Genomic DNA, 20,617 nt, shown 5'->3' on the forward strand with positions numbered 1-20,617 from the left:
TCTCAGGTCTCGGGTCTCGGGTCTTGGCTCTCGGGTCTCTGGTCTCAGGTCTCGGGCCTCGGGTCTCGGGTCTAGGGTCTCTGGTCTCGGGTCTCTGGTCTTGGGTCTCTGGTCTTGGGTCTCGGGTCTCTGGTCTCTGGTCTCTGGTCTCAGGTCTCGGATCTTGGCTCTCGGGTCTCTGATCTCTGGTCTCAGGTCTCAGGCCTCGGGTCTCGGCTCTCTAGTCTCGGGTCTCGGGTCTCAGGTCTCAGGTCTCTGGTCTTGGGTCTCGGGTGTCGGGTCTCAGGTCTCGGGTTTCGGGTCTCTGGTCTCGGGTCTCTGGTCTTGGGTCTCGGGTCTCGGGTCTCGGGTCTCTGGTCTCGGGTCTCGGGTCTCGGGTCTCGGGCCTCGGGTCTCGGATCTTGGCTCTCGGGTCTCTGATCTCTGGTCTCAGGTCTCAGGCCTCGGGTCTCGGCTCTCTAGTCTCGGGTCTCGGGTCTCAGGTCTCAGGTCTCTGGTCTTGGGTCTCGGGTCTCGGGTCTCGGGTCTCTGGTCTCAGGTCTCGGGCCTCGGGTCTCTGGTCTCGGGTATCTGGTCTTGGCTCTCGGGCCTCGGGTCTCGGGTCTCAGGTCTCGGGTCTCGGGTCTTGGCTCTCGGGTCTCTGGTCTTGGGTCTCGGGTCTCGGGCCTCGGGTCTCTGGTCTCGGGTCTTGGATCTTGGCTCTCGGGTCTCTGATCTCTGGTCTCAGGTCTCAGGCCTCGGGTCTCTGATCTCTGGTCTCAGGTCTCAGGCCTCGGGTCTCGGCTCTCGGGTCTCTAGTCTCGGGTCTCGGGTCTCAGGTCTCGGGTCTTGGGTCTTGGCTCTCTGGTCTCTGGTCTTGGCTCTCGGGTCTCGGGTCTCGGGTCTCGGGTCTCGGGTCTTGGGTCTTGGCTCTTGGGTCTCTGGTCTTGGGTCTCGGGTCTCTGATCTCTGGTCTCAGGTCTCAGGCCTCGGGTCTCGGCTCTCGGGTCTCTAGTCTCGGGTCTCGGGTCTCAGGTCTCGGGTCTTGGGTCTTGGCTCTCGGATCTCTGGTCTTGGCTCTCGGGTCTTGGGTCTCAGGTCTCAGGTCTTGGCTCTCGGGTCTCTGGTCTTGGCTCTCGGGTCACTGGTCTTGGCTCTCTGGTCTTGACTCTCGGGTCTCGGGTCTCGGGTCTCTGGTCTCTGGTCTCGGGTCTCGGGTCTCAGGTCTCAGGTCTCGGGTCTCGGGTCTTGGCTCTCGGGTCGCTGGTCTTGGCTCTCTGGACTTGACTCTCGGGTCTCGGCTCTCGGGTCTCTAGTCTCGGGATCTCGGGTCTCGGGTCTCAGGTCTCGGGTCTTGGGTCTTGGCTCTCGGATCTCTGGTCTTGGCTCTCGGGTCTTGGGTCTCAGGTCTCAGGTCTCGGGTCTCGGGTCTTGGCTCTCGGGTCTCTGGTCTTGGCTCTCGGGTCACTGGTCTTGGCTCTCTGGTCTTGACTCTCGGGTCTCGGGTCTCGGGTCTCTGGTCTCTGGTCTCGGGTCTCGGGTCTCAGGTCTCAGGTCTCGGGTCTCGGGTCTTGGCTCTTGGGTCGCTGGTCTTGGCTCTCTGGTCTTGACTCTCGGGTCTCGGGTCTCGGGTCTTGGCTCTCGGGTCGCTGGTCTTGGCTCTCTGGTCTTGGCTCTCTGGTCTCGGGTCTCGGGTCTCGGGTCTCAGGTCTCAGGTCTCTGGTCTCTGGTCTCGGGTCTTGGCTCTCGGATCTCTGGTCTTGGCTCTCTGGTCTCGGGTCTCGGGTCTCGGGTCTCGGGTCTCAGGTCTCAGGTCTCAGGTCTCGGGTCTCGGGTCTTGGCTCTCGGGTCGCTGGTCTTGGCTCTCTGGTCTTGACTCTCGGGTCTCGGGTCTCTGGTCTCGGGTCTCTGGTCTCGGGTCTCGGGTCACGGCTGCAGGAACATTCACTCTTTCATTTCTTCTGTTTCTTTTTCTCTTCCTGCCTCCTCTCAGTTTTGGCCACGCCCCCCTCCACAGGAGCCCCACCTGTGACCTCTCCCACACTCCCACAGCAAGCCCCGCCCCCTGTCAATCAACAAACACCCCCGCTGATTCGAATCCAAACGCCAATCCAATCCCACCCACCACCTGCACCTGTACCAGCTACTGCCACCCCAGCCCCCCCTCCACCAGCACCAGCAGCCCCCCCTCCACCTGCACCTTCACCAGGACCACCTGCACCTTCACCAGGACCACCAGCAGCTGCACCAGGACCACCTGCACCTTCACCAGGACCACCAGCAGCTGCACCAGGACCACCTGCACCTTCACCAGGACCTCCTGCAGCTGCACCACCTGAACCATTTTCACTTGCACAGGCTCTGCCTCCAGCCCCTCCACAGTCCCAGCCTCCTCCAGAACCGGTCCTTCCCACGCCACCTGCTCCAACACCGTCTCCGACACCCAGCCCCTCCCCCACTCCGTCCACTGCAGCCCCCCCACAGACTCCAGGTACGTCCCTGAAAGCTTTGACATGTCTTTGTAGTGCAGAACCTCAAAACCACCAGAACACTGAACCACTTGACTGTCCTGCGGCGTCCAGCATCATTGAGTTGTGTGTTTGTTCATCCCTCAGAGGCGGAGCGGCGTTCAGCGACGCCCGGAGGAAGCAGGAAAGGCGAGTGTCGGGTGTCTGCAGCGTTGAGGTGCTCCTGTCCCGCTCTCTGACCTGTTTGTTCTGTCTGAAGCAGAGGTCACATGGGAGGACCAGCAAAGGAAGAGCGCCAATGGTATGGTTTTGTAGCCCCTGTTGACTCCGCCCATTGGCAAACATGTTAGCATTTAACTCAGATGTGCTGCTTGTTAGCCCCGCCCACTGGCCGGCCAGAGCCGGAGCCTCCATCAGACTTGTCCCGTTAGTTTGAACAGCAACCTAGAAGTTCCTGGAGTTAGTTGACTCTCCCTCCATGTGTTCATCCATTCATTCCTGCATATCTTCACCCCCCATTGCTACTTCCATGAATTCATCCTCTTATGTATCCTTCATGTATTCATTCCTCAGTGAATTCCACCCACACTGTAATCACACTTCCAGAAATTAATCCTTTAATGTGTTCATTCTTTCAGTGTTCATCCCTCTGTGACTGTATCCACTCATGTATCATTCCCTCATGTATTCATCCATTCATGCATTTATATGCCCAGATATTCATTCATCATGAATTTAATTATTTCATATATTCATCAATTCATGAAATAATCCCTCATTGTAAGCATCCCTGTATGTATCAGTCGCTCCATTGATTAATTCTTTCGTGTTCATCTGTCATTCAAATCGGAATTTATTTATGAATTAATTTAATTTCCATGCATAGTAATGCAGCTCAGAATGTGGGATTAAAAGCTAAACATTAGGTTTCTGTTGTTGTTTTGAAGGTGAGCTGTTATCTGCCAGCAGAGAAGGTAAAGGCGCTGAATACTTCCTGTCTGAGCATTTCTTAGGTCGAAGCTTCAGCACTGCAGGATCGTCACACACTTATTTCATTAGATATCGATTACATGTGTCATGGCAGACAGTAAACACGTGACATTTCAGAAAGTAAACATGACGACACAGAACAAACATGGCATCACAGCCCATAAATATGTGACGTCTCTAACCGTAAACATGTGACATCACAGACCATAAACATGTGACATTGTGGACTGTAAACATGACATCACAGACCATAAACATGTGACATCACTGACCGTAAACATGTGACATAACAGACCGTAAACATGTGACATCACAGACCATTAACATGTGATGTCACAGACCATAAACATGTGACATCACAGACAATAAACATGACATCACATACCATAAACGTGATATAACAGACCATAAACATGTGACGTCACTGACCGTAAACATGTGACATCATTGACCGTAAACATGACATCACAGACCATAAACATGTGACATCACTGACGGTAAACATGTGACATCACAGCCCATAAACATGTGACATCACTGACCGTAAACATGACATCACAGACCATAAACATGTGATATAACAGACCATAAACATGTGACATCACTGACCGTAAACATGACATCACAGACCATAAACATGTGATATAACAGACCATAAACATGTGGCATCACTGACCGTAAACATGTGACATCACAGACCATAAACATGTGACATCATTGACCATAAACATGACATCACAGTCCATAAACATGTGACATCGTGGACTGTAAACCTGACATCACAGACCATAAACATGTGACAGAACAGAGTGTAAACATGACATAACAGACCATAAACATGTGACATCACTGACCGTAATCATGTGACCTCACTGACCGTAAACATGTGACATAACAGACTATAATGTGAACATGTGACATAACAGACCATAAACATGTGACATCACTGACCGTAAACATGCATCATAACAGACTGTGTGACATTGTAAACGTTGTAACATTGTTATTGTAGTCCTAACAGCTGTGATATGTGATAGCTGTGGTAACACAGCTGTGATAACTCTGCTGTTGTGTCTCTCCAGGTTTGATGAAAGATGTCTCGAAGGTGAGTCAATGCCAATGATAATATGACCTGACTGATCTGACCTTTGAACCTTGGTCCGCTGACTGCTGGCATTTTTCCACAGACGAGGGACAGTTTGTCCTTTAGATCATCGGACAGTGACGTCAGCGATGTGTCCTCTGTGTCCAACATGTCTGAGAGTCAGCTGGTATGCAGCACAAGGTGAGAACCAATCAGACAGGGGAACATTTCCTCGTCTCACTCCTATGGCATTTTGATAAGACCCAATTTCCATGACAACTTTTCAAGTGAAAACGCTTCACTTTTGGGTTTTTGCTTCAGTAAATCTTTGAAAACAATGTCAATTTACACGGAAATGGAGCAAATGCTGACAACAATGTAAGCATGTTGAAAGTGCTGTTGTTTGTTTTTGTAATGGAATCACACACATGCTACAGAAAACGAAAGTTACAAATGTAACTACAGTTCTATGAATCCCGGATGACCGCCAGAGTTGATGCTGAAAGCTCTGTAATGTCCCCTTGGATCTGCGCAGTTTGAATATGTATACCAGCAATGTCACTCGTAACCCCTGGGTGACCCAGGAACAGCCATAAGTTCCGGTCTCCGACCCAGGTTTGGCTCCCATGGAATGTTCTCGGTTGATCACGAGGATTCTGAGTGACAGAGCGCTCTGGAGGTCATCTGGGATTCATAAAACCGTAGTTACATTTGTAACTTTCCTTCTATTTCATTCCTACTGACCAAAAGAGGCGGTGCTGAAAGCTCTGGAATGATGTATGTGAACTCACTCACGAGGAGTCCCAGGAACCCACCTCACTGAGAGCCTCTGCAGGGCCAAAGACCACACCCAGTGAATGGGGAGTGGCAGCAGCCATGCTGTACCTCCTAGAAAAAAGGTGCCGGTGTCGCACAAGAGGCAACAGCACGGAAGTCGTCCAGGGTACCCCCCTCAGGGCAGCTCAAGGTATGGACACCGCTCTGGTGGAGCGGCAGCACCCCTGCTAGAGGGAGGTACGTCAGCTGCTAAGAATGGAAGTGAAAGGCATCCATGATCCAGTGGGAGAAGCGCTGTTCGAGAGAGAGCCTCCGTCAGGACCTGCACAGCAGCCCAGGCTGTTCGGGTGAACGAACGTCCAAGGTGGCTCCAATCGTGGCCCAGGGCTCTTACTGGGCACCAGAGCCAGGCATGATAACAAAGCATGAACATCACTCACACATGACTTTACCCATGGTAACGGCCATCAGAATGTGGCTCTACGTGGCAGCCACTGCAGCCAGAGGCTCACAATGAGGCCGACACACGCCACCGGGCGATAGTGCCGAGGTCTGAGGCTTACAGAGCTCTGATATGGCTGTTACGCTGTTACCTTGTTAAGCCTGCTGATACCCGAACCCTCAATGTAGATGGAGGGTGACATCCCCCCAGAGGAGCCCTCCAGCATCCGAGACTGTGGGGATCGGACACGCACCGGGTCCGCCTCATGGATGCCGCGCCACTTAACCTTCCCCCCACTGTCAGACTGCAGCCAGGTGGACTGCACCAATCAGGACGGTCCGCCTGACAGGCTCTGTATAGCTGCCCAGCAGCCAATCAGCCACTAGCCAATGCAGTGTGGAGCTGGTGAGGTCCGCTGCAAGAGAGTCTGTGCAGCACGGGACCATGACCGAGCTGGGTAGAAAAGTGGGGGCCACCAGTAGCAGCATGTGGCCCCCTGAGAAAGTCCCCTGGGCATATCAGACCAGAGGGAGTGGCGACAGTGAAAATAGAGGCCTGTTAGCCAAGGGTGCAACAGCGTGTCCTGGCCCCGAGGCTGGCGGCTCTCCTCAGGGACCGAAGCAGACAGTGGAGGCACCATTCCCCTGGTGGAGGATTCCAACAGGAGAGGGAGTCCACCAGCGCGATGAGGCCCCTGCAGTACGTAACCTGCAGGCGGGCCAGACAGGTCGCCGCTCATCTGCAACGCCACTGGGAGGCCTGCGACCACCAGACGGGCCTGCCAGTGAAGCCTGGGGAAGGGCGCAGCACGGCCGTCACTAGCTACAGGCTCTGAGCCAACACCAAGAGTGCGGCTCGGTAGGTCAAGACGGGTCAGTGCCAGAAGCTTCGGGAAGGGGGCGCACGCCACCCACACATCACCAGGCCAGCAAACTAGCTGAACCACATCCAGGAGAGGGAACGGCCACATGGCGGACCCCACTCCCCTCTGTCCTGCAAGACGTCACCTGCTGGGAATGACGCAGGGCGGAACCGGCCGAGCCGACACCAACAGTGTCGCTCAGCGACCTGCTGAGCGAGAAGACAAGGTCAACGACCTGAGCTGAGGGAAGGGGGTGTACGCCGCCTGCACAGCAGACACCAGATCACCAGCCTAACAAAGTAGCTGAACCACATCCAGGAGGGGGAACGACCAAGCAGTCTGTTCCATCCAGCGCCCAACAGACAGCCCCTGCCGGGGGCGGGGCAGGTGCAAACGGCGCCTGAACCGGACACCGCCGAGCTGCCACCAGCAGTGCCGCTCAGCGAGTCAGAAGACAAGGTCAGTGCAATCAGCTGAGGGAAGGGGGCGCCGCCTACACAGCAGACGCCAGATGGCAGGACCGACGAGGCCCAGCTGAGCTACGCTCAGGAGAGGAATGGCGTTGCTGCAAGGCTCGCTCCCTCCTGCCCTCTTTGCCAGAGGTGCCATGCGCCGAGAGGGCGCAACCACCTCCTTCAAGCGGGTCGACCCACGAAGACTGCAGACCAACACCAGCCGTGCCGCTAAATACCGGCCGGCCCAATAAGCCGGGGGATGGATGCGACACAGACCTCTCTGGTAACGGGGTCGAAGCCGATACAGACAGTGTCACTCGCCAGGCAGGATTGGCAACAATAAGTCTGGAGAAGGGGCGTCAATGTGGCCTTCAAAACAACGGCCAAGCTAGCACCAACCGTATGGGCAACAGCCACAGTTGGCGTCGAGCAGCTAGGGAGGAGCACAATGCCGTCCCCGGCAGCAACCAAGGTGGCACGATCACGTCAGTCGGTCCGACACCAATGAGTCAGGAAGGACGCATGAACAGCGCCTCCATCAGCAGTGGCGTAGATGAACATGAGCCTTGTTGCAAAAAGACCAGGCCAAGCCACCCACCAGGCTGGAGAACAGCGCAGCTACGCTAGCCGCATACCAGCCAGAGTCGGCACCATTAACCGGAAAAATCTCACAACAGCGCATCGACCAGCAGTGTCCACACCGACAAGCCAAGCGAGGAGCGCACGGGTGGCGCTACGTCCAGGAGAGGAACGGCGGCTCCCTCAGGCTCCATAGCAGCACCACCACAGCCCACCAGAAAAGTGAATAAATGACAGAGATGCGGGCAGCTGAGGAAGGGGGGCAAATGCCACCTGCACAGCCAATCACCAGGCTCTACCTTACTGGCCGTCCTCTGAGCATGTGCAGAACATGGTTACACCCAGCACCGGCAGCAGTGCTTCTGCCATCGACACGGAGCAGGAACGTTTACACAAAGCTGTGTTTTCACCCATTTCCATGAAGATGAGCGGGGCCATTTTGAGAAAGTTGTGTTTTTGGTTGTCAGCTAAATGGAGCAATCAAACAGAAACGTGGGAAGCGTAGTCAGAAAAGTTAGAAGATGAGCCCAGTCTTAAATTACCCCACCAAAAGAAGCTCCCCCACCTCGTACCTCTCTGCTGAGCTGAGCAGAAACCACACTGCCTCCATGATCTCCCCGCCCTGCCCTGTAATGCCCCTCCCCACCTGCCCTCGGGTCTCTCCTGTCCCTCCCTCCCAGTCCCCGGTCTCTCAGGCCCCACCCCTCCTCACCCGGCCCCGCCCCCGGTCTCTCCGACCCCTCCCTCCCAGTCCCCGGTCTCTCAGGCCCCACCCCTCCCCACCCGGCACTGCCCCCAGTCTCTCCTGTCCCTCCCTCCCAGCCCCGGTCTCTCAGGCCCCACCCCTCCCCACCCGGCCCCGCCCCCAGTCTCTCCTGTCCCTCCCTCCCAGCCCCCGGTCTCTCAGGCCCCACCCCTCCCCACCTGCCCTCGGGTCTCTCCTGTCCCTCCCTCCCAGCCCCGGTCTCTCAGGCCCCACCCCTCCCCACCCGGCCCCGCCCCCGGTCTCTCCGACCCCTCCCTCCCAGTCCCCGGTCTCTCAGGCCCCACCCCTCCTCACCCGGCCCCGCCCCCGGTCTCTCCAGCCCCTCCCCTGCTCGTTGTGAAGGCGTCACACTCACCATCATGCTTCAGTCCTCCTTCCTTTCTGAATGTCTGCATGCTGCCACCCTCTGATTGGCTGAGACAGTCTGATGGACTGTATGGACAGCCAATCAGTGGAGGAATCTGTGGGGGAAGCAGAGAACGGAGCCATGCTGCAGAAGAGCCAATCACTGGATGAAGGAGGGGAGGAGGCGGAGCCTCAAGCTGCAAAGTAAGACAGTGACCACTGAGTCTCAATAGGAGTGGAGGTGACTTTCACTTTCTGCCCCCCCCGCCCCGCCCCGCTAACACTGTGCCATCTGTTGTACTGATCTCCTCCTCCAGGGCGGCGCCGTCACCCGGAGGGCCCATCACCAAGTCGTCCAGTGTGGGTGGAGAGATTTGTTCTCTGTCAAGAAACGACGACGACGACGACGATAAAAAGCGACGCTCGAGCTTCGGAGCGCGAATGATGGGGATGGTGGGACTGGGCAAGAAGAGCCAGAGCGCCTCGCAGCTCAACCCCGAGGGTAACCAGACACCCACCTCACTAGTCAGAGGGTAACCAGCCACCCACCTCACTAGTCAGGGTAGCCAGCCACCCACCTCACTAGTCAGAGGGTAACCAGCCACCCACCTCACTAGTCAGAGGGTAACCAGACACCCACCTCACTAGTCAGAGGGTAACCAGCCACCCACCTCACTAGTAAGGGGGTAACCAGACACCCACCTCACTAGTCAGAGGGTAACCAGCCACCCACCTCACTAGTCAGGGTAGCCAGCCACCCACCTCACTAGTCAGAGGGTAACCACCCACCCACCTCACTAGTAAGGGGGTAACCAGACACCCACCTCACTAGTCAGAGGGTAACCAGCCACCCACCTCACTAGTAAGGGGGTAACCAGCCACCCACCTCACTAGTCAGAGGGTAACCAGCCACCCACCTCACTAGTCATGGTAGCCAGCCACCCACCTCACTAGTCAGAGGGTAACCAGCCACCTACCTCACTAGTAAGGGGGTAACCAGACACCCACCTCACTAGTCAGGGTAACCAGCCACCCACTTCACTAGTAAGGGGGTAACCAGCCACCCACCTCACTAGTCAGAGGGTAACCAGCCACCCACCTCACTAGTCAGAGGGTAACCAGCCACCCACCTCACTAGTAAGGGGGTAACCAGACACCCACCTCACTAGTCAGAGGGTAACCAGCCACCCACTTCACTAGTAAGGGGGTAACCAGCCACCCACCTCACTAGTCAGAGGGTAACCAGCCACCCACCTCACTAGTCAGAGGGTAACCAGACACCCACCTCACTAGTAAGGGGGTAACCAGACACCCACCTCACTAGTAAGGGGGTAACCAGACACCCACCTCACTAGTAAGGGGGTAACCAGACACCCACCTCACTAGTCAGAGGGTAACCAGACACCCACCTCACTAGTCAGGGTAACCAGACACCCACCTCACTAGTCAGGGTAACCAGCCACCCACCTCACTAGTCAGGGTAACCAGACACCCACCTCACTAGTCAGGGTAACCAGCCACCCACCTCACTAGTCAGAGGGTAACCAGACACCCACCTCACTAGTCAGAGGGTAACCAGACACCCACCTCACTAGTAAGGGGGTAACCAGACACCCACCTCACTAGTCAGAGGGTAACCAGACACCCACCTCACTAGTCAGGGTAACCAGACACCCACCTCACTAGTCAGGGTAACCAGCCACCCACCTCACTAGTCAGGGTAACCAGCCACCCACCTCACTAGTCAGGGTAACCAGCACAGCCTGGGGAACTTATTTTCAACAGGAGGTGCTGAGTAAAATGGGGGCGGGGCCTGAGCAGTGCCTTTAGAACCACAGCTGAGTGAAACACTGTCCAATCACTAGAACACAAAATGAGCTGCTGCAAAGGTACAATACACCACACACACACACACACACACACACACACACACACACACACACACACAGAGGCACCAGGCCTAACGAGATGCTCTTGTGCTGACCGTAAATATGAACACATTAATCATCACAAAGCTGCAGAACAGAAACCCATGTTCAGGCCTGACAGGGTGAACGGCGGCGTCACGTGATCCATCCTGAACCTGAAGTTCACCGCAGTTCAGGTAGATCACGTCTGCCGCCGGCCCGGCGGGTTCTGAGCCGGTGCCGCCGCCGGCGGGAAGAAGACGCCAGACGCCACTGCTGCTGCGGTTCCTCCACTTCCTCCAGATGTTTGCCTCCTCACACGTTTCAGGCCTTTTATCCTGGGAAGGATGGAAAGTAAAGAAGTCCGAAATGTGTCTTTGGGCCATGTCAGAGAGTAACTACTGAGGAGGTAACTAGTCAGAGAGTAACTACTGAGGAGGTAACTAGTCAGAGAGTAACTAGTCAGAGAGTAACTACTGAGGAGGTAACTAGTCAGAGAGTAACTAGTCAGAGAGTAACTACTGAGGAGGTAACTAGTCAGAGAGTAACTACTGAGGAGGCATCTGGTCAGAGGGTAACTCATCAAACAGGGTAACTACTGAGGAGGTAACTAGTCAGAGAGTAACTACTGAGGAGATAACTAGTCAGAGAGTAACTACTGAGGAGGTAACTAGTCAGAGAGTAACTACTGAGGAGGCATCTGGTCAGAGGGTAACTCATCAAACAGGGTAACTACTGAGGAGGTAACTAGTCAGAGAGTAACTACTGAGGAGGTAACTAGTCAGAGAGTAACTACTGAGGAGGTAACTAGTCACATGGTAACTAGTCAGAGAGTAACTACTGAGGAGGTAACTAGTCACATGGTAACTAGTCAGAGTGTAACTACTGAGAAGGTAACTAGTCAGAGAGTAACTAGTCAGAGAGTAACTACTGAGGAGGTAACTAGTCAGAGAGTAACTACTGAGGAGGTAACTAGTCAGAGTGTAACTACTGAGAAGGTAACTAGTCACATGGTAACTAGTCAGAGAGTAACTACTGAGGAGGTAACTAGTCACATGGTAACTAGTCAGAGTGTAACTACTGAGAAGGTAACTAGTCACATGGTAACTAGTCAGAGAGTAACTACTGAGGAGGTAACTAGTCACATGGTAACTAGTCAGAGAGTAACTAGTCAGAGAGTAACTACTGAGGAGGTAACTAGTCACATGGTAACTAGTCAGAGAGTAACTACTGAGGAGGTAACTAGTCAGAGAGTAACTAGTCAGAGAGTAACTACTGAGGAGGTGACTCGTCAGAGGGTAACTAGCAGGGGGGGGCGTGCCAGCAGGTAAACCAGGCATTTGCCTGGGGCCCCGGCTTTTACGGGGCCCCCGCAAGGAGGCCCCTGAGAGACCGGGTACCCCAAGTGCTACATGTACTGCACAGAAACGACTACAGTCGACATTTATAATGCAATTATGAAACGACGACGTAGCAAACCCCCTTGGGGGGCCCCGCACGGCAGCGCCAGCCGCAAGCTTTATTGAATAATCTAGTTATTGATCAGCCAGGACTTCAGGGACTTCTGCTGGTCCCTGGATCTAATAGAAGAGGTGAGGGGTTCTCTAAGTTTTTCAGTAAACATATCATAGCTGGGCCGTTAGCGGCGGTAACGTGCTGCGTCACCGCGACCGGTCATCCTGTGTCTGCTGTGTCCAGAGGAAGAGAAGAAGAAGAAGGCGGTCCGGCTCCCGGTGCAGCGCAGCATAGAAACTGGTCTGGCCGTGGAGTTCAAGGCTCGGTTCACCCGCCAGCCCAGCCGGGACCCGGACGCCGAGGAGCCCAAGCCCGGAGCGTAGGTCTCCCCCAGTCCAGACTGTCCTGCAGGGACGCACAGACCTCCTGTCCCCAGACTGCCTGTCCACAGACCTCCTGTCCCCAGACTGCCTGTCCCCAGACCGCCTGTCCCCAGACCTCCTGTCCCCAGACTGCCTGTCCCCAGACCTCCTGTCCCCAGACCTCCTGTCCCCAGACCTCCTGTCCCCAGACCTCCTGTCCCCAGACCGCCTGTCCCCAGACCTCCTGTCCCCAGACTGCCTGTCCCTAGACTTCCTGTCCCCAGACTGCCTGTCCCCAGACTGCCTGTCCCCAGACTGCCTGTCCCCAGACCTCCTGTCCTCAGACCTCCTGTCCCCAGACCGCCTGTCCCCAGACCTCCTGTCCCCAGACCTCCTGTCCCCAGACTGCCTGTCCCCAGACCTCCTGTCCCCAGACCTCCTGTCCCCAGACTGCCTGTCCCCAGACCTCCTGTCCCCAGACTGCCTGTCCCCAGACCTCCTGTCCCCAGACCTCCTGTCCCCAGACCTCCTGTCCCCAGACCGCCTGTCCCCAGACCTCCTGTCCCCAGACCGCCTGTCCCCAGACCTCCTGTCCCCAGACCGCCTGTCCCCAGACCTCCTGTCCCCAGACTGCCTGTCCCCAGACCTCCTGTCCCCAGACCGCCTGTCCCCAGACCTCCTGTCCCCAGACCTCCTGTCCCCAGACAGCCTGTCCCCAGACCTCCTGTCCCCAGACTGCCTGTCCCCAGACCTCCTGTCCCCAGACCTCCTGTCCCCAGACCTCCTGTCCCCAGACCGCCTGTCCCCAGACCGCCTGTCCCCAGACTGCCTGTCCCCAGACTGCCTGTCCCCAGACCTCCTGTCCCCAGACCTCCTGTCCCCAGACTGCCTGTCCCCAGACCTCCTGTCCCCAGACCTCCTGTCCCCAGACTGCCTGTCCCCAGACCTCCTGTCCCCAGACCTCCTGTCCCCAGACTGCCTGTCCCCAGACCTCCTGTCCCCAGACTGCCTGTCCCCAGACCTCCTGTCCCCAGACCTCCTGTCCCCAGACCTCCTGTCCCCAGACCGCCTGTCCCCAGACCGCCTGTCCCCAGACTGCCTGTCCCCAGACCTCCTGTCCCCAGACCTCCTGTCCCCAGACCTCCTGTCCCCAGACCTCCTGTCCCCAGACTCTTCCTCCAGCTCTCCCAGACCAGCCCAGACTCCTCCCGGTGGAAAAAGGACGCCTCCCTGGGGAGGAGCTACTCCATTCCAAGCTCCTCCCCCTCTCTAGGGAGCAGACCCAGAGGAGACTTCCTGCAGAACCAGACTCAGAGGAGACTTCCTGTTGTTGGACGTCAGAGTGGGACGCTGGGTTCTGTCTTCGGTTCTTCATGGTTCTCACAGTGGGACATCTCTGCAGGCTGATCTTCCCGGGGGTGAAACTAGCATCGGACAAACACTTCACTGGCTTCCTGGAGGGATTAGGCCCCGCCCAGCTGGCAGGGAGGCAGACTCTGGCCACGCCCGCCATGGGTAAGGACCAATCAGACTTGAGTGTGTTGCTGGGTGAGTCTGACTGAAGTGTGTTGAGCTTCTCTGATTGGCTGTTGGTCAGGCGACATCCAGATCGGGATGGTCTACAGGAAGGAGCGTCTGGATGTGGAGGTGATCCGAGCCCGGGGGCTTGTGGGTAAACAAGGCAACAAGAACACCCCAGGTCAACACCTCTCACTCTCCCTCACTCATTCACTCTGTCACTCATGCACTCACTTGTGAAATAAGCCCTTTTTTCATGTTTTTTCATGCACACACACACACACACACACACACACACACACACACACACACACACACACACACACACACACACATATATATAAAGCTTGTATAAATTCACTATGGGCTGTTTGGTCTTTGTCTCAGTTAAAATGCTAAACGTGGCGTCAGCAGAGCAGACAGCAGCTCTGATGTGAAATCAGTTCTCCCTCAACTTTTCCCTTAAATGACACATTAGAAACTAACTTCGGATCCTTGAAGAAACTCACATCGGAAGTGAAAGAAACCTGAGCTTTTCAAAATAAAATGAGAACAGATCAAGCCAAACCTCTGACCTGTTTCTCTTCCTCCAACTTCCTGTTAGACATGGTTTGGATTCGTACACACAGGCCAGAGGTTATTTTGCCACCTTGACACGTTTCGGCTGCCAAGCTGCAGCCTTCCTCAGAAGTGTCACGTGATGCGGTCTGGTCGGCTGATTTATACAGGTTTTGGCACCAGCTTCCTACTGGGTGCAGTAGGATGACAGCGCCATCTGCAGTCCGCCTTCTTCAGTACTGTGTCCCAGGTATGGGAAAGTTGATACGCCCCCTCTGCCCGTCAAGGTAGGCAAAATAACCTCTGGCCTGTGTATATGAATCCAAACCATGAATACCAAAGAAGGCCTAATGAACCTTATCGGACTTCCTGTTAGACAGTTGACCGTTTCACTCAACCAGCATTCAGGACTAACCTGGCGAACTCAGCTCAAGATTCAAGATTCAAGAAAACTTTATTGTTATCCCAGTTCACATTAACATGTTTGTGGCACGAAAAGGGGGTACTCAGGTCCCGGGTCAGAAGCCTAACTCTAGGAGTCACTCAAGGGATACTAATAATAATAAGGATAAAAAAAAATAATAATAAAAAATAAATAATAATAATAATAATAAAAGCATTTGCAGACAGCGTTCCAGCAGCAGTGACCGGGTGTGCAGAGCGTCCAGCGCTCAGTGACAGCAGCGTCTCTCGTGTGGAGTCGGAGCCTCCAGATCAGACTGGAGCTCAGCAGCCTGACAGCTTCAGGACAGAAGCTGTTCCTGAGTCTGGTGGTTCTGCTCTGCTGCTCAGCTCCTTCCTGAGGGGAGGGGCTGAAACAGGCTGTGTGCTGGATGAGTGGTGTCTCTGAAGATGCGGAGAGCCCCCCCCCCCCCCCCCCCCCCCGCAACGTGAAGAGTAGAGGTCCAGGATGGAGGGCAGGCTGCTCCCAGCAGGTCTTTATCCAGCCTTCACCACCCTCTGCAGAGTCTTCCTCTCAGCAGCGGTCAGCTGCCACACGGTGATGCAGCTGCTGAGGACGCTCTCCACCGCACAGCGGTAGCAGCTCTTCGGGACCGGGATCCCCAGACCAGACCTCCGCAGCTTCCTGAGGAAGTAGAGTCGCTGGTGGGCTTTCCTGACCAGTCAGGAGGTGGTGGTCCTCCAGGTGAGGTCCCTGGATATGTGCACACCCAGGTACCTGTAGCTGGAGACCGTCTCCACGGCTGCTCCGCCGATGTGCAGGGGAGGCAGGGGGCGCCGGTCCTTCCTGAAGTCCAGCACCATCTCCTTGGTCTTCTTCACATTGATGCAGAGGTTGTTGTCTCCACACCACTGCACCAGCTGCTCCACCTCCTCTCTGGAGTTGGACTCGTCGTTGTCGGAGATTCATCCCACTACTGCTGTGTCGTCCACAAACTTCACAATGTGACACCGGAGTGTCGCCGAGCAGTCGTACGTCAGCAGAGCGACCAGCAGGGGGCTCAGCGCAGCCTGGGGGGAGCCGGTGCTGAGGCTGACGGAGGAGGAGGTGGTACGGTCTGACGTCTGAGGTCTGCTGGTCAGGAAGTCGGACGTAGGAGTGTTTGCTCTCCCAGTGGGTGGGGGCTGTGTGGACCACTGAGGAGACGGCGTCATCAGTGGAGCGGTTTCTCCTGCAGGCGTACTGACGGGGGTCCACAGTGACAGCGATGGAGTCCTTGATGTGGGTCATGACGAGCCTCTCGAAGCACTTCATGACGATCGGGGTCAGGGCCACCGGTCGATGGTCATTCAGGCCTGTCGCTGCGGAGCACTTGGGGACAGGGACAGTTGTGGCCGTCTTTAGGCAGGTGGGGACAGAGGACAGAGACAGTGAGGTGTTGAAAATGTCTGCCAGCACCTCAGACAGCTGGTGGGTCAGTCCCTCAGTACCCCTGGATGCTGTCAGGGCCTGCAGCCTTGCGGGGGTTGATACCCAGAAGGGTCTTCCTCACGTCTGCTGCGGTCACACTGAGGGGCGTGTCGTCAGGTGAAGATGTGAGTCTGGTGCTGGGGGGGGGAGGGGCGTTTGGATCCTCAAAGCGAGAGTAGAACCTGTTTAGTGCATCCGGCAAGGAGGGGTCTCTGGGGCATTGTGCATCCCTGGCCTTGTAGTCTGTAATACACTCAATACCCTTCCACACACGCCGTGGGTCGTTGGTGGTGAAGTGGCCCTGGAGTTCCTGGGCGTATGGGGCTTTGGCCCTGGCGATGCCTGCAGTCTTCTTGCCACTCTAAAGGCCTCAGTGTGCTCCCCCGTCGCCGCCACGGCGTTCTAACGCCGGCAACCCTACGCCGCTACTGAGCATATCTTGCTTCTGCGTCAAGGGAACGCCCTCCTCTGCCGAGCCGCCAGCAGTCACAACAACAATGCGGCGTCCGGAGCTCCGGCTTTACCTGGACATGGGCTGTGTTGGAAACCGCAGACTTACCTACTACTCATACTAACGTCGTGAGTATGCAGTGTCTACACTGGCAGTTCACGGATGCATACTGCATTCGCCAGAAATGTTGAGTAGACATCGTGTGTTCACTACTCATACTGAAATTACCCAAGATGCAACGCGACGGACAGCGGTTGCGCCAGACAGAGCTTTCGCCGCCTGGCGGCCGGCGGGTGTGGTGGGGGGGGGGCGGGCCCTGGCCCCGCGATCTGGGTCCGGCCCCGGAGGGTGTGAGAAACCCCGCCGCAGCGGGGGGCCCGGGGGTCCGCCGCCGGACCTCCGGAACCCACTCAGTGCGGCGCCCGGGGCGGGCCCGCTCCGTAGGACCGCTGGCTGAGACGGCGCGTCGCGGTCCCGCTGCCGAGCGGGTCGGCGGGGAGCCGGTCGGAGAGGCGGGGGCGGCCGGCGGCGTGATCCGCGGTCTGGACCCCGGGCTGTGGAGGAGGACAGGCTGAGCAGACCAGGAGGACATGTTGGTGAAACTAATGAGTTTCTGGATGATTAAAGCCGTTTTAGGAGCGGCTCTACACACAGCGCCGTCTGCTAACAGTGCTAACGCCGCTAATAGTATAGCAATGTGTGCCGATCGATTTTGGATCTAAATTTCTCCCGAAACACTGTTCGGATCAGAAAAGCCTTCCGGGTGAGTTCTACTTTATTCTATAAACAATGCGAAAGCGGACCAATCACAGCCCTCGACGTTCACGTCACCACGCGTCGCCTCGACGCGAAGTCACTTTTTTTGGGAGGCGCACGTCAAGCCCCGGCGTAGCCCGTCGTACGGCTACGACGTAGACGTCGTAGGAACGTCGTAAGAACGCCGTGGCGGCGACAGGGGGAGCACACGGAGGCCTTAAGCGCTGATGCCTCACCGGCCCTGAACGCAGCATCCCTGGCCTTCAGTAGAGCTCTCACCTCCGCATTCAGCCAGGGTTTCTGGTTGGAATAGCAGGTGATTTTCTTGGTGGTAATGTCATCAGCACATTTAGAGATGAAGCCGGGGACGGTGGCGGTATATTCCTCCAGGTCCACCTCTCCCTCATAAGTTGCTGCCTCCCTGAAGACTTGCCAGTCTGTGCATTGGAAGCAGTCCTGGAGCAGATAGTCTCTGTCCACACAGTGACTGTCCTCTGTAGGTGGGATCGGTCGTAGCAGCGGCATGATGCCATCATCAAAACACCAAATCCAGTCAGAAGGAAAACTCTCAGCTTTCATTTTGATTGATGAAAGAAGTGAGGCTCTCATTCCTCATGAGTGTCAAAGTCGGGCCGCCAGGGTTTGGACTTTCTCTTCACGAGAAATGGGAAACTTTGTAAAAGTTGACGTTTTGGTGGCGGCCATTTTGCTTTGCTAAATATGGTGCCCAGCAGGGGGTCAGTCTGCCGCCGTGTTGTGCTGCATTTCGCCCCGCCCCCTCCTTCTGCAAGACCTTTGTTTGGCTGGGTGATCAATGTCTTCTGTGATTGGTCAGCTGCCTCTGCTTCACCTGGACACGCCCACTGAGCAGAGCTGCCCACCCTCTGGCTCCTCCCCTGCACTGAGGGGGCGTGGCCTCGGAGGGGCGGGGCCTCTGAGTTCTTGCAGCTTCTTCTGGAGTCTGAAACGTCAGCCGGCAGAACTTTGGGTGCTGGACGACGCCGTCCTGCTTCTCGTGGAGCATGTAGAGGCCTTACTCTCTTTGTGTGTGTGTGTGTGTGTGTGTGTGTGCACGCGCAGCTCCCTATGTGAAGGTGTACCTGATGGACAACGGGAAGTGTGTGCTGAAGAGGCGGACCCGGCTGGCCAGGAAGACGCTGGACCCTCTGTATCAGCAGCAGCTGCAGTTCGAGGAAAACCCCGAAGGAAAGGTGCTGCAGGTAAACAGCTGCCAATCAGACTGCTGGCCACGCCCACATCCCGCATGTGGGCGTGGCCCTCACTCCGTCACTGTGTGCAGATCATCGTGTGGGGCGACTACGGCCGGATGGACCACAAGTCCTTCATGGGCGCAGCCCAGATCCTGCTGGACGACCTGGACCTGTCCAACATGGTGATTGGCTGGTTCAAGCTGTTTCCTGCCACCTCATTGGTCGACCCCGCCTTAGCCCCGCTGACCAATAAGGAGACGGAGGGCAGCAAGGCGTAGCGTCTGGGGGCGAATCGACTGCAGGGACCGGTAGCTGCTAGGCAGAGTTTCCCGTGAGGGAAGACCACCAGACGGAGGTCATGTGACTGTTTCCATGGAGACGGGAAAAAACATGGCCGCTTTGAGCGTCTCCGCATGGATCAGAGAAACACGGAGAACCTCCACCTTAATCCAGTAGAACCTTCAAACCAATGATTGTAAAAAGCAAAAGAAGGAGAATAAAGACTGTTGAAGCACTTCCTGTGAGATGTGTTGTGTGACCAGCAGGGGGCAGCAGCAGGACAGGACCACGGGCCGGAGGGAAACACTTTAATGCTGAGTGCAGCTCAGGTTACACAAAGAAGAAGAGGTGGAGCCATGCAGGGCGAGAGAAACAAGTCAAGTCACCAACACCAGGAACACGAGAATAAATATACAGCCACACTCTGACCTTTGACCCGCCTCGCCATCAGAACACTGGAATCTTAGAACGTCTGGGACGAGAGGCGGTCGACGGTCATGTGACCGGACAGGCCCCGCCCATCAGTGTGAGCGAAAGCTGCATTTACACTTCCAGAACCAGAACCAGGAAGTGAGCTGTGAGCCGAGTGGGCTGGTCACATGGCCGCCGCCGCCGCCGTACGCTGACAGGACCCAGGGTCCAGTCAGGACACTCTCAGGGACCAGGGTCCAGTCAGGACGCTCTCTCAGGGACCAGGGTCCAGTCAGGACACTCTCAGGGACCAGGGTCCAGTCAGGACGCTCTCAGGGACCAGGGTCCAGTCAGGGACCAGGGTCCAGTCAGGACACTCTCTCAGGGACCAGGGTCCAGTCAGGACGCTCTCAGGGACCAGGGTCCAGTCAGGACACTCTCTCAGGGACCAGGGTCCAGTCAGGACGCTCTCAGGGACCAGGGTCCAGTCAGGACACTCTCTCAGGGACCAGGGTCCAGTCAGGACACTCTCTCAGGGACCAGGGTCCAGTCAGGACGCTCTCAGGGACCAGGGTCCAGTCAGGACACTCTCTCAGGGACCAGGGTCCAGTCAGGACGCTCTCAGGGACCAGGGTCCAGTCAGGACACTCTCTCAGGGACCAGGGTCCAGTCAGGACACTCTCAGGGACCAGGGTCCAGTCAGGACACTCTCTCAGGGACCAGGGTCCAGTCAGGACACTCTCTCAGGGACCAGGGTCCAGTCAGGACACTCTCTCAGGGACCAGGGTCCAGTCAGGACGCTCTCTCAGGGACCAGGGTCCAGTCAGGACGCTCTCTCAGGGACCAGGGTCCAGTCAGGACGCTCTCAGGGACCAGGGTCCAGTCAGGACGCTCTCAGGGACCAGGGTCCAGTCAGGACGCTCTCAGGGACCAGGGTCCAGTCAGGGACCAGGGTCCAGTCAGGACGCTCTCAGGGACCAGGGTCCAGTCAGGACGCTCTCAGGGACCAGGGTCCAGTCAGGACGCTCTCAGGGACCAGGGTCCAGTCAGGACGCTCTCAGGGACCAGGGTCCAGTCAGGGACCAGGGT

At 56.5% G+C, this 20,617-nt stretch overlaps 1 long non-coding RNA gene and 1 pseudogene across 2 annotated transcripts; one reads left to right on the forward strand and one right to left on the reverse strand.

The window, feature by feature from the left end:
• Positions 1-19,167, forward strand: part of LOC115384386 (regulating synaptic membrane exocytosis protein 2-like) — a 50,166-nt pseudogene extending 30,999 nt beyond the window's left edge.
• Positions 19,168-19,410: 243 nt separating this feature from the next.
• On the reverse strand, positions 19,411-20,222 carry LOC115384384 (uncharacterized). Of its 2 annotated transcripts, none has more exons than XR_003930872.1 (2): positions 20,175-20,222; positions 19,411-19,859 (listed from the first exon to the last, which is right to left on the reverse strand). It is a non-coding gene; the product is annotated as an uncharacterized LOC115384384 (long non-coding RNA). The 2 variants fall into 2 exon arrangements; XR_003930871.1 differs by lacking the exon at positions 20,175-20,222 and adding an exon at positions 20,115-20,161.
• Between the last annotated feature and the right edge of the window lie 395 nt (positions 20,223-20,617).

Source organism: Salarias fasciatus, unplaced genomic scaffold (assembly GCF_902148845.1).
Source record: "Salarias fasciatus unplaced genomic scaffold, fSalaFa1.1, whole genome shotgun sequence".
Taxonomy (NCBI): Eukaryota; Metazoa; Chordata; class Actinopteri; order Blenniiformes; family Blenniidae; genus Salarias; species Salarias fasciatus.